The following is a 17,712-nucleotide window of genomic DNA, read 5'->3' as shown; positions in this document are numbered from 1 at the left end:
AACATACCAATAATGTTTAAAAAGATAAATGAGAGTTGAACCCAACAGACATCCTTACCCTTTACCAACCCCTAAACCCAACCGATAGTGTCATACAATAGATATCCTTACCCTTTACCAACCCTAAACCCAACCGATAGTGTCATAAACACAAATTAGAGGGAAACACGACAGACATCCTTACCCTTAACCAATGCCTAAACCTAACCAATAGTGTTTTGACTGCAAATTAGAAATGAAAAGCACATTTACTGAAGAAACCACATCATTCCGTGTTGCTTTTATGGAACTTTCATCTTGAGTGACCTTGGCTGGGTTCGAGGCTTAGTTTCTGAGTCCAAAGAAGTCCAACACTATCAGGTGAGCTACCGCGCAAGCTAATCATGTTGCATTAACTGTGTAAATGTAGGTGGGTCTGTAATACAAGCGTTCAAATGTTTCATTTTTCAAATAATGCGTTAGAGTAAAAGTTTTTGATATAATAACATAGCAGTGTGTGAGTAATTGAGAAAAAAAATAAGTGTTTATAAAGTTATAAACAGCCATAGTGTCTGTGATTTGTGTGAAAGTGAATAAAACACACAGTTGTTGTGGCGTGTCTAGTGTTAATTTCACCAGGAAACTGCAGCAAAACGTAGAGAGTGGGATGTAAAACTCAGTTTGCTAAAATGTAGTTAATGTTCATACTATGAGACTAGGTTTCCTATATGGATAGCGTCAAAGCTAAAAGACAAACTAAAAGCCACAAAACTCCAATTTTGATTTCATGAGGTCTTTAATTTCTACAGAGGTCACAGTCCTGTGCAATTTCATCATGTTTTCACACAGATTTTTGTACTGTTACCAGCACAGGCAAATGTCCATACCATCCATTTGCAATAACTGAAATAGTCTAGTCAACTTGTTTGTATGTTGCACTACCATGTGGGTATTAGATGAGAGGGGAGGAAGCTTTGAGAAATATCAGTTATAGTTTTTGGATGACCTTTAAAAGAATTTATGACTGAATTAGTGATGTCTTGGAGTGATGTGTAGTCTTCCTAAGAGGAAAAATTGAGGCCCTTCATCCTGCTGATATCTGATTGTGTTGTGACTGACAATGATGGTCAAAATTTCAGCTTGATCTCCTCTACTTGACCTGCATTCAAAATAATCCCCGCAGAACCATTCGTGCTTTAACACAGTATAATATTGCTGCACATTGCTTTTCACTGAATCATGTATTTGGTTATGTTTTATTGGTAATATCAACAACCCCGCTGCCTTTGTTTGTCTATTCCTGTCTGTTTGCCTACAGTTTAAAGAAAACACTACTCCGCCATTGTATTTATACAGAAAGTGTGTTTAATTTTCCAAAAAAACTGCAGAAAAAAAGAAATAAAATAGAACCCCTTGTATTTTCCCTTTGTCTTTCTATACTTCTTTCATGTCTACCCTGTTTCTGGTGCTTTGTGGCAGGTACAAATCTCATTAACTATAATCAGAGAGATAATGTAAAATTAATAGGCCTTCACTTCTCACTAAAATATGAGGAAATTCCCTAGTGCCACGCTTTTAAATCCATTCAATCAAACCAATCATACATAAAGACACATTTGTGGTTATCTGGACTGTTTAGTTATCTGCAAACAGGAAGCCTCTTGTGGTTTTACATTTATTAGGTGTCAAAGCACAAAAGAAAAAACATTAGAGGTGTAAAATGCTCAGAGAATACCGCATTAAAACATATAGCTCATGGCTGAATAAGCACAAGACATAACTATGAATAAATAACTGGTGACAGGATTCATAATTTTGAATATACTGTATATTTTGTCTAGCATGTGTTTATATTCCAAAATAGATTCAAATAAAGAAAAAGTACAGCATCAGAGCAAGATACTTAATGATATATCAATAAATAAAAGCTCTAGGTTTGTGTGTTTTAGATTTGTGGCATTTGAGTAAAATGTAAATGTGTTTATGTGCATTTCCAAATACTATGAAATACTGGTGTGGTACAATGGTACAGTGACTGTATTGGATGGTAATACTTTGGTCCATTCCACATTCATGTGCCATGGTATTTACATTTGTACTGCCAGGTACTTCAAAGAATATCATGGTACTACCATGTTGTAGGTATAATCAAACAGCTCATGAACCTTGTTTTGAAATCTTTTCAGTGTTTTTTTTTTTTATTTTATTTTTTTACTGAATTCTTGCGGCAGCATTAAGTTCTACAGAATTGTAAGAAGTCATTATATGGCTCCATCTTGTGGCTGGTAAGGGCATCACCCCATTTTTCTAAATTATAATATAACACTAGATAGGTACATTTCCTGAAGAAAATGTGAGTGGTGCTTGCCATGGCAAAATTTCTCAACACAATGTCCCACCAACTGCCCCAAGTTGAAATGGCAACCCCCATGACAGTAGGATGTTCTGGTGTTGTTCTATGGTTGCTAGGGTGTTCCATCTGGTTGCTAGGCAGTCACCAGGGTGATACTCATAATGCTCCTTGCTAGACTGAGTGAAACAAGCCAAACAGGAAGTCTCTACAATATTCTGGTGCAGATATATGTGATTTGTTACTTGGTTGCTAGGGTAACCCCATCTGGTTGCTAGGCAGTTACCAGGGTGATACTTGTCGAGGCTACTTGCCATCCTGAATGAAATAAGTCAACCCGGAAGTCTCTACGATTTTCTTGTGCAGAGATATTTGTTTTGTTACTTGGTTGCTAGGGTAAGCCCATGTGGTTGCTAGGCAGTTACCAAGGTGATACTTAACATGGCTCTTTGCTATCCTGAGTGAAATAAGTCAACCCGGAAGTCTCTATGATATTCTGATCCTGAGATACCCAACTTAGTGATTTTGAATGGAAGTCAATGGTGTTTGGTTGCTAAGGTGCTCTAAATGGTTACTAGGGCGTGGCTAAGTAGTTCCCATGATGATACTTGAAGACCGAATGCTCACCCAGTTAAAACAAGCCAGCTCTCATGTCTCTAGGACATTCTGATCCGAAGATATCACACTCTAAGTGAAAGCATTAGAGTTGGTTGCTAGGGTGCTCTAAATGGTTGCCAGGGTGTGGCTAGCCAGTGAACTGAGTGATTCTTATTGTCTGCTTACTAACCTGACTCAAAAGAGCCAATCCCCAAGTGTCTACGACATTCTGAGACATTTTGAATGGAAGTTAATGGGTGGTGGCAGCTAGGGTTCCATAAATGGTTGTTAGGGCGTGGCTATGCCATTTCCAAGGTGATACTTAAAGAGTGATTGGTATCCCGATTGAAACGAGCCCGCCCCATGTCTCTGTGTCACTCTGATTGGGAGATATGTTCTGACAACTTTCTTGCATTGACTGCCATAGTAGGGAAACAAATTGTTTTCATGGGCGAGACCCTCGCCATAGTATGTCAATGGGACATTTTCGGGACATTTTTTGCCCCCAGGGGTGCACCGTACCCCCAACCCCTTAGAAAAGTCACAGCACAGGTGTCGTCAATAGGCCGGTCAATTTGACACCTCATTGGTGGGTCTACAAGAAATGGTGTGGGACGAGTTAGGTGCCGAAGTTTGTACGGAATAATAATAATAATAAATATAGCTGCAAGCAGCAATTAACGGGGTTCAAGCGGTTTAAGGCCTTTAAGCATATGTGCAAAAAGGTACTATGTTTTATTTAGCAAGCATGTAACCACCTAGATCATAGATGGAATAGAACATTTACAGCCAATGCAGGCAATTTACTAAGGAAATTCATGGTTTTTAAAGCTTTTTAAAGCTCATAGCGCCACCTATGGTCCGATCTCCATAAAAGTCTGCATGCTTGTTTAGAATCATATGTCGCATGTGCTCAGCTAATTTCGTGAACTTCTTAGTTTTTGTTTAGGAATTATGGGCTTATTTGTACACTTGACCATGCCCATTTTCTAAATGACACTGTTATAGCTACCAAAGGGTAACGGGTGTCCAATTTCTTTCAGATTTCTCACAGACCTCTAGGGCCAGGAGTTGAACAGGCCCACCGAGTTTTGTGCCGATCGGCCTCCGTTAACCTTGTCTAATAGGTGCTCAAAATTCATTGGCCGATGGCAGTCATGTTTTTTGAGATACGCCAGTGTCCTCATAGACATTCATGGCACCTTGGATAAAGACACTGCATGCCGATCAACTCAATCAGACTAACGGTTGCGTAGTTAGAGCTGTTTTCATGTTTTTTTCCTGTTATAGTGCCACCAAGTGGCCAAACTCCTCAGATTAAGCTCATACACATGTGTACCGAGTTTGGTGAAAATATCTCACAAAACTCCTTTTCGAATGTTTTGGCACCCCTTAGCAACCATGAGTCGAAATGTCAACTTTTTTTATAATTATTGATAATCAGACTTCAGAGTATATTTCTGCACTGGTTTGCTTCCGATCGGGCGAAAAACCTAGGACTAGTTCGCAAAAGTAGGTTTTTAACATTATCCGAAATATTTACCAAATGGTTTGACAGACACCAATGCTTCTTGAGACACAGTTGTTTAGAATGAGAAGAGCTATCAGGTGATATATATTACTTGTGTTTTTTCACAACACTGCATTATACACAACCATTAACACCTACAAAAATCGTGATAGCATCACCTAGTGGCCAATTTTTTTAAAACTTTGCACAACCCTCTCAGACCAAGAGTCAAATAGGTCCACCAAGTTTCGTTCCGATCGGTCATTGTTAACCTTGTGTAATAGCTGCTGAAATTTGATTGGCCGTTGGCGGCCATGTTTTTCAACATATGTGAATGTTCATATAGACAATGATGGCAGTTGAGACAAAGACAATGTATGCAAATTTTGAAGTCAGTAGGATTAACAGTTTCATAGTTACAGCCAATTTCATGTTTTTTTTTTGGTATTATAGCGCCACCATGTGGCAAAACCGCACCAACTTTTCTGGGCGACCAAAGATTGACCTCTTACCATGCCAAGTTTGGTGAATATATCTCATTTCCTTCAAGAGTTATAGCCATTTACGTAAAATTGGCCACTCCTACTTCCGATGTTTTCGCATACTGTAGCTAGCTCGAGTCGAAAGTTCAAACTTTTTTGATAACTTTTGATATCGAGACTCCATAGAATCGTTTGGCACTGGTTTGGTCCAGATCGGACGAAAAACCTAGGACTTGTTCACAAAAGTAGGTTTTATGAAAAATCCAAAATGGCGGAAGATTTTTATAGGCGGAAATGAAATCGGAGATATACGTTTTGTTTGGTTTGAGCCAAGGATTCCAATGGTGTAAAGCTACGACAAACGGTCTAGGAGTTATGAGCAGTTTCGCGTTTTTGATCGTTGTAGCGCCCCCTATTGACCGATTTGGCCGAGTCCATGTTTCTGAGTAGCGAGCAATACTACTACCATCTGACCAAGTTTCAAGTCTCTAGGCCTTACGGTTTGCTCTGCCCGATCAGTTTTATGGCGGAATAATAAGAATAAGAATAATACAAATCTTAACAATTAAAATAGGGTTTCAGTGCAAAGCACTTGATCCCCTAATAATAATAATAATGAATATGTGAGATTACAATAGTGATGCTTTGCTCCGCAAGCACCACTAATAATATAATATAATATATCATGTATTATATAGTACATGACTGCTCTAAAAAAGTGTGTTGCTCTGTCAGTATACAACTACATGAGGACATTCCTATGAGAGCAATCCAAAGAGATTGAGGTTTATGGTAAAGTGAAAGATGCTGCCGTGTTGAAGAAATGTCTTCATTTCTTTGACCCAGTCCTCTTCACCGTCCAGCCAATCAAAACTCTGGATCCAGCGTCATGTTGACTTTGACAACCAAGCTCCGCCTTCAAAATCAAATCAACGTCTTCATCTTGTACGATATTACGCTGTGTAAATAATTGACCATACGTGTTTGTTTTATCTTGTTATGAGTTTTATGTAAGAAAAAAAGTATAGTTTTCCTGCTTAGAGCACACAAATTTAACTCTGTACTTTGAAATTAGGTGAAATTAAACTATTCGCGTGAAGTGAGTCACAGAGATTTCGGCTCGCGCGAGCAGCACAACACATAGCCTGAGATTGTCGAGCTGAAGAGTCCCGACTCGGAACTTGGTAACAAAAGTGAAAGCGACATGGACCCTTGAGTTTGCCTCGTCGCTTGGTGATGGAGGGGCGTGCGGGTTACTGGCGTTATTTTATGTGCTGTTCTCAAGGCAACAGTCTGAAGTTCATGCATTCACATGAAGATATCTGGTTTTGCACTGGGAAAGCAGATTCTAGATGCTCAAGGTAAGATATCACAAAAATACACTACTAAAAGGCAGCATTGCATAAGTCACTCCTAACGGATTACATCAAGCAAATCTCTCGATGAACAGTGTTTATGTTAGTTATGTGAGTTGCTACTGCAACTTTCCAAAGGGTTTTTAGTCTTAATCAACAGGTCAAACCTCTGTGCTTGTCTTACAAGTGAAACAAGTGTATTACACTCTTCTGACACTAAAAAACAAGACAGGCTAGTAAAGACAGCATCTTCCTAGTATTTTAGTGCCATTCCTTATGGTTATTATGTTATAATAATCACCTACATATTTTGAGGATACTTAATTTCAGTCTGACTGCACGTTATTGAGAAGTTCTGTGATAGATATTATTACACAGAATTGTAATGAAATATGAACTATACTTTGGATATACAGTTGTGCTCAAAAGTTTGCATACCCTGGCAGAAATTGTGAAATTTTGGCACTGATTTTGAAAATAGGACTGATCATGAAAAAAAAACAAAAAAAACAACAACTATCTTTTATTTAAGGATAGTGATCATATGACAGATTTTTTGCATGATCTGTCATATTTTCAAAATCAATGCCAAAATTTCACAATTTCTGACAGGATATGCAAACGTTTGAGCACAACTGTACTTAATTAGTAACTATTATGTTATATACACAAGAGCAGGGAAAGTAAAGACATAGATAAGTGACAAGTTATGAAACTTTGTGTACTAATTGGATAGTTGACTTGAAATATCAAACAGTGACAGTGGTGTCCAGCAGTGTGTTGTTAATGTTATACTTAATCTAAACCTATTTTAAACAGCATTTTATTATAGTTGGATAATTATTATACATACATTCATATACTGCACACACACACACACAAACACACTGAACATATACACTCACTGAGCACTTTATTAGGAACACCTGTACACCTACTTATTCATGCAATTATCTAATCAGCCAATTGTGTGGCAGCAGTGCAATGTATAAAATCATACAAATACAGGTCAGGAGCTTCAGTTAATTTTCAAATTCAGCATCAGAATGGGGAAAAAATTTGATCTCAGTGATTTCGACCGTGACATGATTGTTGGTGCCAGACAGGTTGGTTTGAGTATTTCTGTAACTGCTGATCTCCTGGGATTTTCATGCACAACAGTCTCTAGAGTTTACTCAGAATGGTGCCAAAAACAAAAAACATCTAGTGAGTGGCAGTTCTGCGGATGGAAACACCTTGTTAATGAGAGAGGTCAATGGAGAATGGGCAGACTGGTTCAAGCTGACAGAAAGGCTATGGTAACTCATATAACCACTCTGTACAATTGTAGTCTATGTGTATTTAAGTGCTGTTTGCTGAAAATATCCTATATTTATACAGTTTTACATGGTGAAAGTGATTAAATAAACCCTTCACGCAGTTTCAATCCCTTACTGTATCCAGAAAATACGCTCAAGGTTTGTAGAGTTGAATTTTGTGTGTGCCTCTCAATTCATTGCATGAAAATTAGTGGTGGCCATGTGGCCTGTCTGATGTCATGACAAGTTCTCTGTCTTCGTCCCCATAGATCTTCTTGGCCCTAATTAGCTTTAGGGCTCACTGTCTATCCTATTAATCCTTTTCAGCTCTATGTGTTTGTTAGCACTTTAATATATTCAGTACAGTAACAGTGGAAGATCTATATATAGGATACGTGTTGCTTTTGGCTGAGCTCACTGCAGGCTCGCTGAATAGTTGATGGAGATCTAGACAAGCGTTTAATTAGCGTATGCTGCACAACGCAGACAACTGTGTTGCACTCAGGAGATTGAGTGTGTCTGTGTATGTGCGATGGCAGTGAATGCTGACAGATTGTTAGAGTTTGTGTGTCTCCGTGGAATAGCTACTTAACACGTAAACAAATGTTACATCCACATAAACACGAAGTGTGTGTGTGTACTTGTTGTGGATTTGTGATTGCAACCCTAATAAAAAAATGTGTCTTAAATTTCTCAGATTAAAACTGGTCCATATCTGAGACAAAATCCGTGCCTGTATTTTCATAAAATTACAAGTATGCACATATGCCATTGTGTACGATATCTGACTGTCTGTTAACATGTAAGGCATGCTATCAAAATTCCGTTTTGAAAAATTAAACATGGAGCTGTGACCATGAGTTAGTGGACATTTCCTGCTGTCTTGCCTTCTTGAAGTAGGTTTTTATTTTATTTTATAGAATATCGTGTAGTGCCTTCAAATGTTATTCCATGTCCAATAAACCTCCCTCTTCTTTCGACTGCTCCCATTAGGGGTCGTCACAGCGGACCATCCATGATCCCCATATTTGAATTGGCACATGATTTATGACGGATACCCTTCCTGACACAACCCACAGTGGCTGGAGGACTCTCACTCACACCTACAGGACAATTTAAGAGTCTCAAATTCACTTAACCTGCATGTTTTTGGACTTGTGGGGGAAACCGGAGCACCCGGAGGAATCCATGTCCAATAAACCAATTTCAGAAACTTCCTGTGACAAGTCTCTAGCTTTCTTCTTAAGGAGGAAGCGGGAGCCGGTTAAATAATCCAAGTAAGCTTTTATACACACTAATGGCATTTCAGCACAATCACACACAGTCCACTTCGTGTCATTCTCTCTCACTCTTGAGGTCTGGACTGCCCCTTTTTATCCCTCTCTGCTCTCACTGCAAAACACAAACAGCTGTAAGAGATAACACCCACAGGTGGGACTCCTTACCGCTCTCATCTTCTGATCTCTCTCTCTCTCTCTCTCTCTCTCTCTCTCTCTCTCTCTCTCTCTCTCTCTCTCCATTCACAAATCGGTGCTCGACCACGCCCCCACCTCAACACTTCCCTGGCTGAAATTGTTAATTTTTAAACACTTTTCCTGCAGACAAAAAGTGATGATGATGGAAGCCAAAATAATGAATGCCATGGAATATTATTTACTGAGTAATCCAGTATTATTTAGAGTGGAGTTAAAATTAAAATTTTCGCCTATGATTTTAGAGCAAAACTACAGGTTGAAACAAAAAACAGAATGGTGGTGGCGTCATTATTTTATTTTTACACAAAGATTGGTAGGTCAAAGTAAAAAAAAAAAAAAAAAAGTTGAAGTGCCTATAACTCCAGAAAGATATTAAGATATCTTAATATCCTTTTAGATTCTGGTTCAGAACAAACTTTCCATTTGTTAAATCCCAGAGATATGGGGCTTTCAGTGTGGCTCCTTCCATAAATTGTTACATTTTACCCATTTTCAATGGTTGGAAATAACCCAAATGTGGGTCAAATGGTTTGAAGCTAGTTTTTCTTGTCCAATAAAACAAAAGGTCTAGAAGTGTACCTTTATTTATTCACATAAAAGTAATAATATCAAATTACAAAAATATTATCAGAAAAAAATGCTCTGCAAACAAACATCAAGAGGGTGATTTTGGGCCACACCCAAAACTTTATTCACTCTGCCATTCAAAAATTTAGGGTCACTTGAATGAAATGTTTTTCATGATCTTAAAAACATTTTGATCTGAAGGCATATGCTTAAATTTTCGAAATTAGTTTTGCAGACAAAAAATATAATTGTGCCAACATATTAATTTATTTCATTACAAAACTAAAATTTTATTTAAACAAAAAAAAAATAAAAAATTTCTAGGCAAAGGAAGGCTACTTCGAAGATGCTCAAATACAACATAGTTTTGATTTATTTTGGATTTGTTTAGTCACAACATAATTCCCATAGTTCCATTTCTGTTATTCCATAGTTTTGATGACTTTACTATTATTATAAAATGTGAAAAAAAAATATATATATAATAATTATAATAAAGAATGAGTAAGTGGCCTCAAATTTTTTAAAGTCAGTGTACCTTAGTTCTAAACAATTAAAATCCCCTTAATCTTCACCCTCTATCTCAACGCCAGCTATTCATCTTTGCTATGAAGTAGTGTGCTGAATTCTGATTGGCTGTTCTTAGAATCTGCATTAATGCCTCCGGTTCATAGCGCATAGCAGAGATTGTTTTTGTGTGTTCACCATGGCGACTAAATCCCTGTGAAGATTGAGGGCTTTTTTCTAGATAAAACAACCCCAGACAGCATTCATCAATCAAAGAGTTACTGCTTATTTTTCTTTTGTTTTGCTTTAATTTATTGGAGGTCTCTCATCATATACACCGATCAGCCACAACATTAAAACCACATGCCTAATATCGTTTAGGTCCCTCTCGTGCCGCCAAAACATCTCTGACCCATCGAGGCATGGACTCTACAAGACCTATGAAGGTGTCTTGTGGTATCTGGCACCAAGACGTTCGCTGTAGATCCTTTAAGTCCTGTAAGTTGCAACTTGAGGCCTCCATGGATCGGACTTGTTGGTGCAGCACATTCCATAGATGCTCAGTCGGATTGAGATCTGGTGAATTTGGAGGCCAAGTCAACACCTTGAATTCTTTCATGTTCCGCAAACCATTCCTGAACAATTTTTGCTGTATGGCAGGGTGCATTATCCTGCTGAAAGAGGCCACTGTCATCAGGGAATACCGTTGCCAGGAAGGGGTGTATGTGGTCTGCAATAATCATTAGGTAGGTGGTACATGTCAAAGTAACATCCACATGAATGCCGGGACCCAAGGTTTCCCAGCAGAACATTGCCCAGAGCATCACACTGCCTCCATCGGCCTGCCTTCTTCCCATGGTGCATCCTGCTGCCTAGGTAAATGACGCACACGAACCCGGCCGTCCACATGATCTAATAGAAAACATGATTCATCAGACCAGGCCACCTTCTTCCATTGCTCCATGGTCTAGTTCTGACACTCACGTGCCCATTGTAGACGCTTTCGGCGGTGGACAGGGGTCAGTATGGGCACTCTGACTGGTTTGCAGCTACGCAGCCAAATGCGCAGCAAGCTGCGATGCACTGTGTGTTCTGACACCTTTCTATCGTGGACAGCATTAAGTTTTTAAGCAATTTATGCTACAGTAGCTCTTCTGTGGGATTGGGCCAGACAGGCTAGCCTTCGCTCCCCACGCACATCAATGATATACACATATAGGCTAATTATTGTAACTACACTAAATATGTAAGTATTAAAATTAGGGGTGTGATGATACACTTAGCTCACGAGACGATACACGATACTGGGTTCACGAGAACAAGACGAGACGATATTTTAACACTATATACACTACCGGTCAAAAGTTTTGAAACACTCATTCTTTATTATAATTTTTTTCACATTTTAGAATAATAGTAAAGTCATCAAAACCATGGAATAACATAAGTGGAACTATGGGAATTATGTTGTGACTAAACAAAATCCAAAATAAATCAAAACTGTGTTATATTTTAGCATCTTCAAAGTAGTCATCCTTTGCCTAGAATTTGCAGACATGTACTCTTGACATTTTCTCAACCAACTTCTTGAGGTATCACCCTGGGATGCTTTTAAACAGTATTGAAGGAGTTCCAATCTACGTTGGGCACTTATTGGCTGCTTTTCTTTATTATTTGGTCCAAGTCATCAATTTCAAAAACTTTTTTTTTAAAATAAATTTTAGTTTTGTAATGAAATAAATTAATATGGTGGCACAATTATATTTTTGTCTACAAAACTAATTTCAAACATTTAAGCATATGCCTTCAGATCAAAAGATTTTTAAGATCATGAGAAACATTTTAGTCAAGTGTTTCAAAAGTTTTACCGGTAGTGTATATGACTGGAAATATAGTCTTTTATTCGACTGAAAGTCACAAAATGCAAAACAATGCAGGTGCATTTTGAAATGTTTTAACTAATCATCTTGTAATGACTGTCACTTCAGTTCTACTTTGTGAGTATGAATTATCATATGCAGTAAAAGACAGAACAATATGCAAGCACTGTAAAAGGTTTTGCCACAAACTCAACTGACTGGCTTCTCTCCTGTATGATTTCACATGAGTCTCTTCAGACCTGGTTGATTTTAGTTGAGAGCTGCAGTGGTTCTGTAGGTGTCTTTGCATAGTACTTGTGTTAGCCACGGTGTACGGCACTATTTTCTGACAGTGCTTACATATTGGCTGTGTCTCGTTTGGAAGGCTGGAGGTCGCATTTGTCGGCCGCATACGTCATCAAGGCTGTCTCGTTTCATTTTTTTTTATTAGATTTTTTTTATTGGGAATGCAAAAAAGGTTAATAATTGTATAAATGTAAGTGCATATACATAAAAGGCATTGCCAATGGATAACAAATAAGAAAAAGAAAGACGGAAAAAAAAAAATGAAACGAGACAGCCTCTGACGTATGCGGCCGATAAATGCGACCTCCGGAGGACGCAGCCTTCCAAACGAGACACAGCCTTTGTTCGTGTCTTGTCTGTCACTCTGTATCCGTTTATTGTTTCCACCGGGTACATAAAATGCTGCCACACAAACGATTTAAAAGTGGCGGGGGCATCTTCTATGTTAATTTCTCACACTCCGTCATGCTGATATCGTGAGACAGCTTTTCACCTCAACGAGAAATATCGTCACATTTTAATATCGCGAGATCTCGTGGCACGAGATCTCGTCACACCCCTAATTAAAATACAAGTAAAATGAACCCACTTTATATTAGGTGTCTTTAACTTGTACTTATGCATTTGATACAATGTACTTATTATGTACTTACGTGTTGTTGCATTGTACTTACATTTAAAGTACCTGAATTTAATTACATCTGTAGTTACACTGTTAACCTTACCCCTAGTCCTAAACCTAACCATTATCCAAACCTAACCCTAAACCCTAATCCTACCTGCAAAGCTCAGTAGCATCAAATGTGAATCTTGTGGCAATTTTGAAGAACAACACGTAGTTACATCATAAGTACATTGTATTATATGTATTTTAATTTAAGTGCATACAGTGTCATGCAAAAGTTTGGGCACCCCTGGTCAAAATGTCTGTTGCTGTGAATAGTTAAGTGAGTAGAAGATGAACTGATCTCCAAAAGGCATAAAGTTAAAGATGAAACATTCTTTTCAACATTCTAAACAATATTAGTGTATTATTTTTATTTTGTACAAGTTTAGAGTGAAAAAAAGGAAAGGAGCACCATACAAAAGTTTGGGCACCCCAAGAGATTTGAGCTCTCAGATAACTTTGACCAAGGTCTCAGACCTTAATTAGCTTGTTAGGGCTATGGCTTCTTCACAATCATCGTTTGGAAAGGCCAGGTGTTGCAAATTTCAAAGCTTTATACATACTCTGACTCCTCAAATCTTGTCCCAACAATCAGTAGCCATGGGCTCCTCTAAGCAGCTGCCTAGCATTCTGAAAATTAAAATAATTGATGCCCACAAAGCAGGAGAAGGCAATAAGAAGATAGCAAAGCGTTTTCAGGTAGCCGTTTCCTCAGTTCATAATGTAATTAAGAAATGGCAGTTAACAGGAATGGTGGAGTTCAAGTTGAGGTCTGGAAGACCAAGAAAACTTTCAGAGAGAACTCCTCGTAGGATTGCTAGAAAGGCAAATCAAAACCCCTGTTTGACTGCAAAAGACCTTAAGGAAGATTTAGCAGACTCTGGAGTAGTGGTGCACTGTTCTACTGTGCAGCGACACCTGCAGAAATATGACCTTCATGGAAGAGTCATGAGAAGAAAACCTTTCCTGCATCCTCACCACAAATTTCAGCGTCAGAAGTTTGCAAATGAACATCTAAACAAGCCTGATGCATTTTGGAAACAAGTCCTGCAGACTGATGAAGTTAAAATATAACTTTTTGGCTGCAATAAGCAAAGGTATGTTTGGAGAAAAAAGGGTGCAGAATTTCATGAAAAGAACACCTCTCCAACTGTTAAGCATGGGGGTGGATCAATCATGCTTTGGGCTTGTGTTGATGCCAGTGGCACAGGGGAACATTTCACTGGTAGAGGAAAGAATGGATTAAATTAAATACCAGCAAATTCTGGAAGCAAACATCACAACATCTGTAAAAAAGCTGAAGATGAAAAGAGGATTGCTTCTACAACAGGATAATGATCCTAAACACACCTCAAAATCCACAATGGACTACCTCAAGAGGCGCAAGCTGAAGGTTTTGCCATGGCCCTCACAGTCCCCCAACCTAAACATCATCGAAAATCTGTGTATAGACATCAAAAGAGCATTGCATTCAAGACGGCCCAAGAATCTCACAGAACTAGAAGCCTTTTGCAAGGAAGAATGGGCGAAAATCCGCCAAACAAAAATTGAAAGACACTTAGCTGGCTACAAAAAGCTTTTACAAGCTGTGATACTTGCCAAGTTGGTGTTTCTATGTACTGACCATGCAGGGTGACCAAACTTTTGCTTCGGGCCCTTTTCCTTTTTTGTTATTTTGAAACTGTAAAAGATGAATATAAAAAGTAAAATTGCTTAAAATATTAAAGAAATGTGTCACCTTTAACTTTAAGCCTTTTGGAAATCAGGCCATCTTTTGCTCACTTAGCTATTCACAGCAACAGAAATTTTGACCAGAGGTGCCCAAACTTTTGCATGCCACTGAAGTGGTTAAAGACACCTAATATAAAGTTAAACCAGTATAATAAACTACGTTAAAGATGAAGTGTGTTACAAAATTGAATTTTTAGTAAATAATGAGTACTTTTACATGTAGTATAACGAAAAGCTAATCCTGATGATTATAAAAGTCAGACAAAGATAGGGAACACTTCTACCACTCCTCTACACCCCATCTGTCATTGTTCAGAAAGTTTTAAGATCAAACAAATGATACATTGCATTTTAAGAGAAAATATAGAACTAATGTTTTTGAGTTTACGCTCTGGAGCTCTTTCTTGAAGGACTTATGAACCAAATGAAAAGCTGAAGTTACACAATTATTTATTCTGATGTTTTGTGATTCCACTTGGGAGCAGCTGTTTACAAACAAGCATTTGTCTAGCCTTTCATCATGGTTCATTAGCGGCCTGCTACAGTACATAAATGACTGCATTAATTACACTATTGAATGGAGTTACATCGATACTCCTGAGTATTTTCGACAAGAGCAGCTCTTTTGATTGTTGATCTGCTGCTTATAATGGCTTTATTTAACTAACTAAATGAATTTATTTTCAGTTAATGGTAGGATAATAAATGACGGCAGCATCTCTGTAAACTCTGATAGCTAATTCCTTATGTTTTATAAACTGCGTATCATGTCTACTTTGCCTCTTTGTCTTAATTTGGCAGAATAAGTACAGGCACATCGATCGCTTTGGCAATTTTGCTCACAATGGTATTAAGGACTCAAGATGGCGCCGAGTATGGCTGCTGCGTTGCGAGCTCCGACACAACTTAGCAATGGTTTGTTTGTTTTGTTTACAATTCTTATGTTTTTTGTCTTGGATGTTGCCTGCCTTATTGTCTACGACAGACAAACACTTTTGGACATTGGCTCAGCGATCTCACACCGTAAACCGGACTTCACATTCCTCAATGCCGACCCGCTGTTTACAAACACGCAAGCGGAGCCCTTTGTCTGGGCAGCACGGCCGCGGAAACGCAGGAGGAAAAGGGGAAACAGAGCCGGCGTTCTCATCAGAGTAAGACGCCACGCAAATCGACCCCCGCTACCCACTATTCTACTGGCAAATGTTCAGTCTCTGGATAACAAGCTCTGCGAGCTGAAAGCGCGGATCTCTTTCCAACGAGAGACGAGGGACTGCTGCGTTATCTGCCTTACGGAAACTTGGATGTCTGCGGAGATTCCAGACTCAGCCATTGAACCCGCGGGGTTCTCCATGCTCCGAGCGGACAGAGCGAAAGACCTCTCAGGTAAAACTAGAGGAGGTGGTGTATGTTTTATGATCAACAAATCCTGGTGTGATCAGAGGAACATACATTCTATCAAGTCTTTCTGTTCTCCTGATCTGGAATTTCTTATGCTTCTGTGTCGACCATTCTGGCTACCGAGGGAATTCACAGCGGTCATTATCACTGCTGTGTACATCCCCCCACAAGCCGACACAGACCGGGCACTCAAGGAACTGTATGGGAGTATAAGTGAGCAGGAAACCGCGCACCCTGAGGCCGCGTTCATTGTGACCGGGGACTTTAATAAAGCCAGTTTAAAATCAGTCGCACCAAAATATCACCAACACATTAGTTTCAACACACGAGGGGACCGGGTTTTGGACCATTGCTACTCTCCGTTCCGGGATGGCTACAAATCCCTCCCCCGCCCACCATTTGGCAAATCGGACCACTCTTCCATTCTGCTTCTGCCCGCTTACAGGCAGAAACTGAAACAGGAAGCACCCACCCTCAGAACGATCCAGTGCTGGTCGGACCAATCAGACTCTACGCTACAAGACTGTTTTGATCGCACGGACTGGGAGATGTTCCGGTCCGCCTCTGATGACGACATCGAGCTTTACGCTGATAGCGTAATGTGCTTCATCAGAACGTGTGTAGAGGAAGTGATTCCGACCAGAACTGTGCGAATCTATCCGAATCAGAAGCCGTGGATCAACAGCGATGTTCGCGCAGCACTTAATGTGCGGACCTCCGCTTTTAATTCCGGGAACGCGGAGGAGCATAAACAAGCCAGTTATGCCCTCCGAAAAACTATCAAAACAGCAAAACGCCAGTACAGGAGTAAGATTGAAGGACAGTTTAACACCACCAACTCTAGAAGCATGTGGCAGGGAATTAACATCATCACGGACTTTAAAGGGAATAAAAACTCCGCCATGAACACCGCTGCCTCTCTACCGGATGAGCTAAATACTTTTTATGCTCGTTTCGAGGGAAATAACACCGCCCTCGCGGAGAGAGCTCTCACGGCCGAAGCTACAGAGGTTAGTTCACTCTCCGTCTCTGTAGCGGATGTAACCCGATCCTTCCGACGGGTGAATATCCGCAAAGCCGCGGGTCCAGACGGCATTCCGGGCCGCGTCATCAGAGCGTGCGCGAACCAGCTGGCTGGTGTTTTTACGGACATTTTCAACCTTTCCCTCTCTTTGTCTGTAGTCCCCACATGCTTTAAAACATCCACCATTGTGCCTGTCCCAAAACAATCGAAAATAACGTGTTTAAATGACTGGCGTCCTGTTGCTCTGACCCCCATCATCAGCAAATGCTTTGAGAGACTAATCAGAGATTACATCTGCTCTGTATTACCACTCAATCTTGACCCGCTGCAGTTTGCTTACCGCAACAACCGCTCCACTGATGATGCCATTGCATCTACAATACACACTGCTCTCTCCCACCTGGAAAAAAAGAACACTTATGTGAGAATGCTGTTTGTAGACTACAGCTCAGCATTCAACACCATAGTGCCCTCCAAGCTAGATGAGAAACTCCGGGCTCTGGGCTTAAACAGCTCGCTGTGCAGCTGGATCCTGGACTTCCTGTCAAGCAGACGCCAGGTGGTTAGAATAGGCAGCAACATCTCCTCATCACTGACCCTCAAC

At 39.6% G+C, this 17,712-nt stretch overlaps 1 protein-coding gene across 5 annotated transcripts in view; it reads left to right on the top strand.

Annotated features, from left to right (window-relative positions):
• Positions 1 to 5,865: 5,865 nt before the first annotated feature.
• Positions 5,866 to 17,712, top strand: part of LOC127428792 (microtubule organization protein AKNA-like) — a 40,822-nt gene continuing 28,975 nt past the window's right edge. For 3 of the 5 annotated variants that reach the window (XR_007895189.1, XM_051677390.1, XM_051677387.1), the window contains exons 1-2: positions 5,866 to 6,279; positions 8,565 to 8,848. The gene's annotated coding sequence lies outside the window, so the exon portion shown is untranslated. Of the gene's footprint in view, positions 6,280 to 8,314; positions 8,849 to 17,712 lie in introns of those variants that run through there. The other 2 variants (XM_051677389.1, XM_051677388.1) reach the window with 2 other exon arrangements.

This window comes from Myxocyprinus asiaticus, chromosome 38, assembly GCF_019703515.2.
Source record: "Myxocyprinus asiaticus isolate MX2 ecotype Aquarium Trade chromosome 38, UBuf_Myxa_2, whole genome shotgun sequence".
Taxonomy (NCBI): Eukaryota; Metazoa; Chordata; class Actinopteri; order Cypriniformes; family Catostomidae; genus Myxocyprinus; species Myxocyprinus asiaticus.
This window is presented reverse-complemented; position numbering and strand designations above follow the sequence as displayed.